This window comes from Cricetulus griseus, unplaced genomic scaffold (genome assembly GCF_003668045.3).
Source record: "Cricetulus griseus strain 17A/GY unplaced genomic scaffold, alternate assembly CriGri-PICRH-1.0 unplaced_scaffold_44, whole genome shotgun sequence".
Taxonomy (NCBI): Eukaryota; Metazoa; Chordata; class Mammalia; order Rodentia; family Cricetidae; genus Cricetulus; species Cricetulus griseus.
Window position 1 is genome coordinate 1 of NW_023277186.1, and position 9,305 is coordinate 9,305.

Below are 9,305 nucleotides of genomic sequence, written 5' to 3' on the forward strand. Positions count from 1 at the left end.
TTGTCCTGTCATTGTAAGCAGCAATGACCTTCCCTGAAGATGATGCTAAGTAATTCTGTGTTGATGGTCCTAAGGATATCTTTGACCACCCATTTTTTTTTTTTTAGACCACAGGTTGGATTATTTTCTTGTTTTGCTTTCCTTTTTTATTTCTTTTTTAGTTAATTTAAAGGCAATCTTATTTGACTTACCAATACAAGTTCCATCTTCCCCTATGCCCTCCCAACTCCCAATCCACGCCCCATTCACTATCCAGGGAGGGTGAGTTCTCCCATGGGGGAATCATCAAACACTATCATATCGTTTGGGGCAGGGCCTAGTTGCTCCCCCATGTATGTAGGTTGAAAGACTTTTCCTCCGTAAGAAATGGGCTCCCAAAGTCCATACACTAGGGATAAATACTGGTTTCATTGCCAGACGCCCCAAAGACTGTCCAAACACCCCAACTGACACCCACATTCAGAGGGCCTGTTTCAGTCCTCTGCTGTTTCCCCATCTATCCAACTGGGGTCCTTGAGGTTCCACTTGCTCAGGTCATCTGTTTCTGTGCTTTTAACCAACACTGTCTTGATCGCTGTGCTCATCACACCTCCCCCTCTACAACTGGATTCCAGGAGTTCTTCTGAGTTTTTGGCTATGGATCTGAGATTTTGCTACCATCAGATTCTGGAAGAAGGCTCTAGGATGGCATTTCAGGTAGTCATCAATCTCATTATAAAGGATTCTTAGTTGGGGTCATTCTTGTAGATCCCTGGACACAACTTTAATCCCAGTACTTGGGAGACAGAGGAAGGCAAACTCTGTGACTTCAATGCCAGCCTGGTCTCCAGAGCAAGTGCCAGGATAGGCTCCAAAGCCACAGAGAAAACCTGTCTCAAAAAAGGTATCTCTTTTCTAGTTCTCTTTCTCTAATCTTCCCTTGCCTCCATCTTGCTGATCCCTCATGTTGTCTTCGTCTCTCCCCTTGCTCCTACTTCCTTCTGCTTCCCCCTGTGCTCCCAAATTACTCAGGAACTCCTGTTCCTTTCCCCTTCTCCAGGGGACCATGTATGTCTCTCTTAGGTTTGTCCTTGCTTCGTAGCTTCTCTGGGATTGTTGGCTATAGGCTGGTTATCATTTGGTCTATATGTAATATCCACTTATGAGTGAGTACATAACTATGGTTAACTTTTAGGGTCTTGGATACCTCAATCAGTATGTTTACTAATAGTTCCATTTTCCTGAGAATTTAAAGATTTCATTGTTTTTTTTCCACTGAGTAGGACTCTTTTGTATAAATGTGCCGCATTTTCTTTATCCAGCAATGAATGTGAGTGAGCAAGTTTCTTTGCAATAGGAAATAGAGTCCTTTGGGTATATACCCTTGAGTGGTGCAGCTGGATCTTGATATATATCTATTCACACTTTCCAAGGAACCTGTGATGGGGAATGCACTTCTTTGTATGTTTATCTTATTGATTATTGAATAAAATACTATTTGTCCAAAGAGACAGCAAGTTAGACAGGACTAGGAGTCAAAGAGGATACTGGGAAATATAGTAGAGAAGTGGTGATCCAGGCAGGGAGTGACGTAGCAAGGAAGTATCCCTTTTCCCCTTCCTCCCCAGGGGTGCCATGTGAACCACCAGAAAGAGAGGGTACCAGCAAAAGGCATCCTCTATAAGATAAGTCTTATAAAATATATAGATTTATGACTGAGCTAACAGATGAGAAAACCTAGTCATTGGCCAAGCAGCATTTGAACCTAATACAAGTATCTCTGTGCATTAATTGGGGCCCTAACCCGGGAAGGCAGCTGGCATAGAGCACACACGTGATGGTGGTGGGGTTCTGCGGCTTTTGGTGGAAAGATTTATTGTAACAGAATGGTGTCAGTGAGCTGGATGACCCCAAGCCCCAAGGTTCCCAGAGAAAGAGGGAAACCTGCAGCAGCAACCTGCCCTGTTGGGCTGCTCAGAGGCATCGCAGCAGCTTCCATAGGCTCACGCCATCCCAATGCTTTTGGGGTTTAGACTCAGTACTCCTGAGATGATAAAGACAGATCCAGATAAAGAAAAACCTCTAAAGGTTTACACTGTGTTTAAAAATATATGTAGGCTTGTAATCTACAGATTCAATGCAATCCCCATCAAAATCCCAACACAATTCTTCACAGACCTTGAAAGAACAATTCTCAACTTTATATGGAGAAACAAAAGACCCAGGATACCCAAAACATCCCTATACAATAAAGGAACTTCTGGAGGCATCACCATCCCTGACTTCAAGCTCTATTACAGAGCTATAGTCCTGAAAACAGCTTGGTATTGGCACAAAAATACACTGGTAGACCAATGGAATAGAGTTGAAAACCATGATATTACCCACACACCTGTGAACACCTGATTTTTGACAAACAATCCAAATTTATATGATGGAACAAAGAGAACATCTTCAACAAATGGTCCTGGCATAACTGGTTGCAGACATGTAGAAGACTGCAGTTAGACCCAAGCCTATCACCTTGCACAAAACTTAAGTCAAAATGGATCAAAGATCTCAACATAAATCCAGCTACACTGAACCTATTAGAAGATAAAGTGGGAAATACCCTTGAATTAATCGGTACAGGAGACCACTTCCTGAACATTACACCAGTAGCACAGACAGTGAGGTAAACAATTGATAAATGGGACCTCCTGAAACTGAGAAGCTTCTGTAAGGCAAAGGAGACAGTCAGCAAGACAAAATGGCAGACCACAGACTGGGAAAAGATATTCACCAACCCCACAATCTGACAGAGGGCTGATCTCCAAAATATATAAAGGAGTCAAAAAGCTAGTCTCCAAAACACCAAACAACCCAATTAAAATGTGGGGTACAGAACTAAATAGACAATTCTCAATCGAGGAATCTAAAATGGCTGAAAGACACATAAGAAAGTGTTCAACATCCTTAGCCATCAGGGAAATGCAAATCAAAACAACTCTGAGATAACATCTTACTCCTGTCAGAATGGCCAACATCAAAAACACCAATGACAGTTCATGTTGGAGAGGATGTGGAGAAAGGGGAACACTTCTCCACTGCTGGTGGGAGTGCCTGTAGGGGAAGCTGTAGCCAGCAGCTTGTACAACCACTTTGGAAATCAGTATTGGGAATCCTCAAGAAAATGGGAATCAGTCTACCACAAGATCCAGCAATTCCACTCTTAGGTATATACCCAAAAAAAACACATTCATACAACAAGGACATCTGTTCAACGATGTTCATAGCAGCACTATTTGTAATAGCCAGAAACTGGAAGCAGCCTAGATGCCCCTCAACAGAGGAATGGATAGAGAACATGTGGTACATTTACACTATGGAGTACTACTCAGCGGAAAAAAAACAATGTAATCTTGAAATTTGCAGGAAAATGGATGGAACTAGAAGAAACCATTCTGAGCGAGGTAACCCAATCACAAAAAGACAAACATGGTATGTACTCACTCATATGTGGATTTTAGACATAGAGTAAGGATTACCAGCCTACAATCCACACTGCCAAAAAGCTAATAAACAGGGAGGTCCCTAAGAGAGATAGACATGGCCCCCTGGAGAAGGGGAGAGATTCAAGATCTGCTGACCAAATTGGGAGCATGGGAAGGGGGGAGGAGCTAGGAGAATGAGAAGGGGAGAGGAAGAGGGATGCCGAGGACATGAGGGAGCAGAAAATATGATTCAGGGGAAGAATACATGATAACAAGAATGGAGATATCATAATAGAGGGAGACATTTTTGGTTTACAAAGAAATCAGGCACTAGGGAAATCTACCTAATCATCTCAAATACATCTCTGTAGCTGATACCAGCTAGCTGATACCAGCTACCTATCTCAGCAATGGAGAGAGACTACCTTAAATGCCCTCCCCTGATTATGAGATTGATGACTGACTTATATGCCTTCATCCAGCACCTGTTGGAAGTAGAAGCAGACATCCATAACTAATCACCGATCTGAACTGGAACCCAGATGCAGAGAAGGACCAGTGAAGAGCACAGAGGTCCAGAGCAGGCTAGTGAAACACACAGAAACAGCTGACCTGAACATCTGGGAACTCTTGCTCCCCAGTCTGATAGCTGCAATACCATCATGGGACTGATCCAGACCTGAGGAACATGGGTTTCTGTGAGGAAACCTCAGAAATCTATGGAACCTCCAGTAGAAGACCAGTATTTATCCCTAGCATAGGTGTGGACTTTGGGAGCCCAGTCCATATAGAGGAATACTCCCTGAGCCAAGACACATGGGGGTGTGCCTAGTCACTACCCCAAAGGAAACAAAAGACTCTGATGACACCCTATGGAAGGCCTCACCATCCAGGGGGGAGCAGAAAAGATATGTGACAGATAAGGTTTTAGTTGGGGGGGTAGTGGAGGACAGGTGGGATAAGGGAAAAGGGATTGTCATGTAAAACAATCCTGTTTCTAATTCAAATAAAAAAGTTGGGAAAATATATATGTAGGCTTGTGAGAGAAAAAGTAATAGGAGGAAATAGAGTAGCCGGTTGTGGAGGATTTGCTCGGGAGGCAGAGGCAGGCAGATTTCAACAGAGAAACCCTGTCTCAGAAAAAAAAAAAGAAACAAAAGGAAGCAAAAGTTGAATAGTAGAAAAGCCACCTAGAGATGAAAAATACACAGAGAATCTGGACATTATATGCCATATTATTGGCTTTAAATAGTTTGAATGCCGAGGAAAGATTTACTGCTGCTAAAATACATTTGAATATAAATGCTGCTAAATTAATCTAACTTGCACATTTTAAAAATGATCTAACTTCAAAATTTAAGTTAAGGACAGACTACTTTGAAATAAAGGTTATGCTTTATTTAATAACTGATAATGAGCATAGTCAATCTCTTTTTAAAGAAAGAAAATGGGGAATAGCATATAGGAATGAATACTTTGCATTGGTATGGATTTTCATTTATTGATACAACTTTATGGTCAATTTTGTGATATGTGTATGTCTCCTCTTGTTTAGTTATAGTGTTTATGCAGATATTTTACCTGTAATAGTCAGAACTTATAATTAGGTTAGTTAGGTTTTCTAGATTTACAGAGATGTATTTGAGATGATTAGGTATTCTTCAAACCTTTCAAAGACCTACAGTAATATGGCATTAAATGGTTTAGGGTTTTTCTTAGCAGTGAGACAAAACTGCTCCTGGCACACCAATTACGTCACAAAGGAAGATGGGCATCCAAGAATCTCGTTATGGAGTTTGCTTTCAACCTGGCAAGATTAGCCATTAGGGTAAGAAACTGCTCTTTCCTGGACTGTGTGTTACAGTATAAGCTGGACATAGAGGACTCACAAGAAAGTGACTGCTGAACTTACAAAACAAGACAGTACTGAAGGGTTCCTGTTGAAATGGAGAAGTGTGCCAGCCATACAGTGGCCTATAGGCTGAAGATGGATTCCCCAACATTACAGAGGAACTGTGGGTGACTGTCCAGGCAGCCGATGTTTCTGTCAATTCTAGAATTTATATATTTTCCTTCTGTGGTCTTGGATAGAGTTGAAGACAGATAGTTATGGTTATAGCTTCCTTCAGTTATTATAAAGATAAGCTATCCTTCTTTTTATTTAGACAGAACAGAGGAGATGATGGGGAATGTACTTCTTTGTATGTTTGTTTATCTTATTGATTATTGAATAAAATGCTGTTTGGACAATGAGACAGCAAGTTAGGACTAGAAGTCAAAGAGGATTCTGGGAAATGTAGTAGAGAAGTGGTGATCCAGGCAGGAAGTGACATAGCAAGGAGTCTCATATTTAAGCAAAGGAAACAGGAAGTGTCCCTTTTCCCCTTCCTCCTCCAGTGTCGCCATGTGAGCCACTGGCAGGAGAGGGTGCCAGTGAAAGGCATCCTTTATAAGATAAGTCTTATAAAATATATAGGTTAATGATAATTAAGACTGAGCTAACAGATGAGAAATCATAGTCATTGGCCAAGCAGCATTTGAACCTAATACAAGTTTCTGTGTATTAATTTGGGCCCTAACTCAGGTGGGCGGCTGGCATAGAGCACACCCGTGGCGGTAGGGCTCAGGTGGCTTTTGGCCAAAAGATTTATTGTAACAAACCTGCCCAATCATTTCAAAAGTGCCTTTACATGCTTTCTTTGCCATGAACAGTGGATAAGGACTCCCCTTTAATCTACATCCTCCTCAGCATGTGCTAAAATTTCCTTATTAAACATATCAAACCTGATTTGTGTAAAATGACATTTTAAAGTGGATTTCTATGCATATCCCTGATGATCAAGGTTGTTGGCCATTTCTTTAAGTGAATCCAGCATTTGAATGCTCTCCTATGGGCCATTATAGGAAGTAATTTATATTTGAATACTTGCAGATAAGTGGGTGAAATGCATGCAAACTAGAGCTAAGTAAGATAATGGAAATGTCAGGCAATTTTGATAGCCAAGTGTTATTGGCCAGAGAAGTTCTTCACTTATCACCTTGAATGGGGGAGATGTAGTGTGACATAAAATTTTAATCAGGCAGTTATTACTGCTTTCTGCTGTGGGATCTTGCTTGAGAGTTACATCATGTCACTGTGAATCCCCACTCAGAAGAGCTTAGGTGGAAAAGATAGATGGTCACAGAGTAGATTCTCTAAAAAATAATAAATCATAACAAATGAAACCTAAATTTTGCAATTCATGGAGTTACCACTTTATAAAATGCAAATTTGGTTCTTTGCATACACATGTTTACTACAAAATGTATATATGTGTGGAAATACATTTCAGTAGCAGACATGTTAACTTATTCATGTGAAGTCATGACTCTCTTCCTAAGATAAGAGAAAGGGATTTAGGGTATATTTTTTTTTTTTTTTTCATAAAGCCATTTAATATTTGACAAAAAACCAACAATACATTTTTGGGGGACAGTATTTTCAACAAATGGTGCTGCTCAAACTGGATAGCTACATTTAGAGGAATGAAAGTTGACTCCTACTTCTCACCCGACACAAAACTCAAATCTAAATGGATCAATGATTTGAACATAAGTCTTGAAATCCTGATTCTGGTAGATAAAAAATAAGTAGGGAATACTGATACTTAATGAAATGCCATTATTCATCTCTTTTGACTGATTTTAGTTTGAAGTCTAATCTGTTAGATATTAGAATTGCTACACGAGCTTGTTTCTTTGGTTCACTTGATTGGAAAATCTTTTCTCAACCCTTTACTCTGAGGTAATGCCTGTCTTTGAATTTGAGGTGTATTTCTTGTATATAGCAGAAGGATGGATTCTGTGTTTGTATCCATTCTGTTATCCTCTATCTTTTTATGGGCAGGTTAATACCGTTGACATTCAGAGATATTAATGTCCATTGATTGTTGGTTCTTGTTTGTTTTGGATTTATTGTTGGTGGTGTCATTGTGTGTGTATTTTGCCATCCTATTTCTTTTCGTGTTTGGTAAAATTGGGTTATCTATTGCCTATATTATTGTGAGTGTCGTTATCTTCGTTGTGTTGGAGATTTCCTTCGAAAACTTCAGAAGGATAATATATAAACTCTAGAATTGACAGAGACATCTCTCTTCCAAGAAAGATACCCAAGGCTACTCTGTAATCTTCGGGCATCCCTCTTCAGCCTATATGTCTGGCAGTCTTTTTGATGAAGAAGGAATATGAAGGATCATCCTTTCCCTTGGCAACTTCAGCAGTTACTCTTCTTTGTAACCTTGTCCAGACAAGGGGAGAGAAGTTTCTTGTCCAAATGGTTGGTCCTGCCATGTGAAAGCAAACTCCATCACAAGCTCAGTGTTAATTATCAACCATAATCATTAATCTATGTATTTGATAAGGACTTATCTGATCGAGGATGCTGGCAGCATGCTCTCTCTCTTGCCAGGCTCACATAATATTTCCACAGAAGAGAGAAGTATGAAGAGAGCGATATTCTGCTTGTCCCTGGGTATATTCTGAGTCTACCTCCTATGTCACTTCCTGCATGGATCACAAGATTCCTCTGTACTACATTTACCAGAATCCTCCTCCATTCCTAGTCCCCCATAACTTGCTTCCCTATTGGCCAACAGTCCTTTATTTGTCAATCAATAAGGCAAACATATACACACAAGGACCACCTCCATCAAAATACTTCTATGAAACACTCCCATGTGTCTGTTCTGAAAAGCAACTGTCAGTTACATCTTTAAAGTTCTCTCATACTGAAGTGTGTGCCTAACCACTCAAAAGACTAGATGCACATGGACATAATTCCCTGAGATAGTTATTTCTTGTCATGTATTAAAGGACAGCCAATATCATGAATTTTAAGTGACAATACTTATGAGATACCATGTTACTTTGTCAGAATGGATAAAATAAAAAATACTAAGGATGGTTTATGCTGGAGAGGATGTGGAGAAAGAGAAACTCCCCTCCACTGATGGTGGGAGTGCTAACTTGTACAGCCACTTTGCAAATCAGTATGGCAAATCCTCAGAAAATGGGATTCTGTCTACCACAAGATCGAGCACATCCATACAACAAAGACATCTGTTCAATGATGTTCATTATGTGTAATAGCCAGAACCTGGAAGCAACCTGTATGCCCCTCAATTGAAGAATGGATAGAGAAAATGCGGTACATTTACACAGTGGTGTACAACTTAGTGGGAATAAACAATGGAATTTTGAATTTTGCAAGAAAAATGGATGGAACTAGAAGAAACCATTCTGAGTGATGTAATCCAGTAACAAAAACACAAACATGGTAAGTACTCACTCATATATGGATTTTAGACATAGAGCAAAGGATTACCAGTCTACAGTGCATACCTCCAGAGAAGCTAGGAAACAAGGAGGACTCTAAGTGAGACATACATCGTCACACAGAGAAGGGGAAAGGGACAAGATCTCCTGAGAAAATTGGGAGCATGGAGCAAGGGGAGAGAGAGTTATGAGAATGGGAAGGGGAGAAGAGGAGGTGTGAGGAGGACATGGGAGATCAGGAAGTTTGAATTGTGGAAGAATAGAGGAGAGCAAGATAAGAAATACCAAAATAGAGGGAGACATTATAAGTTTAAAGAGAAATCAAGCACCTGGGAAATATCTGGAAATCTCCAAAGATGACACCAACTAACAATCTAAGCAATAGAGGATAGGCTACCTTAAATAACCTACCCTGATAATGAGGTTGGTGATTAACTCATATGCCATCCTATAGCCTACATCCAGTAAGTGGTGGAAGTAGAAGCAGACACAAATAGCTAAACACTGAACTGAACTGGAATCCATTTGCAGAGAAGGAGA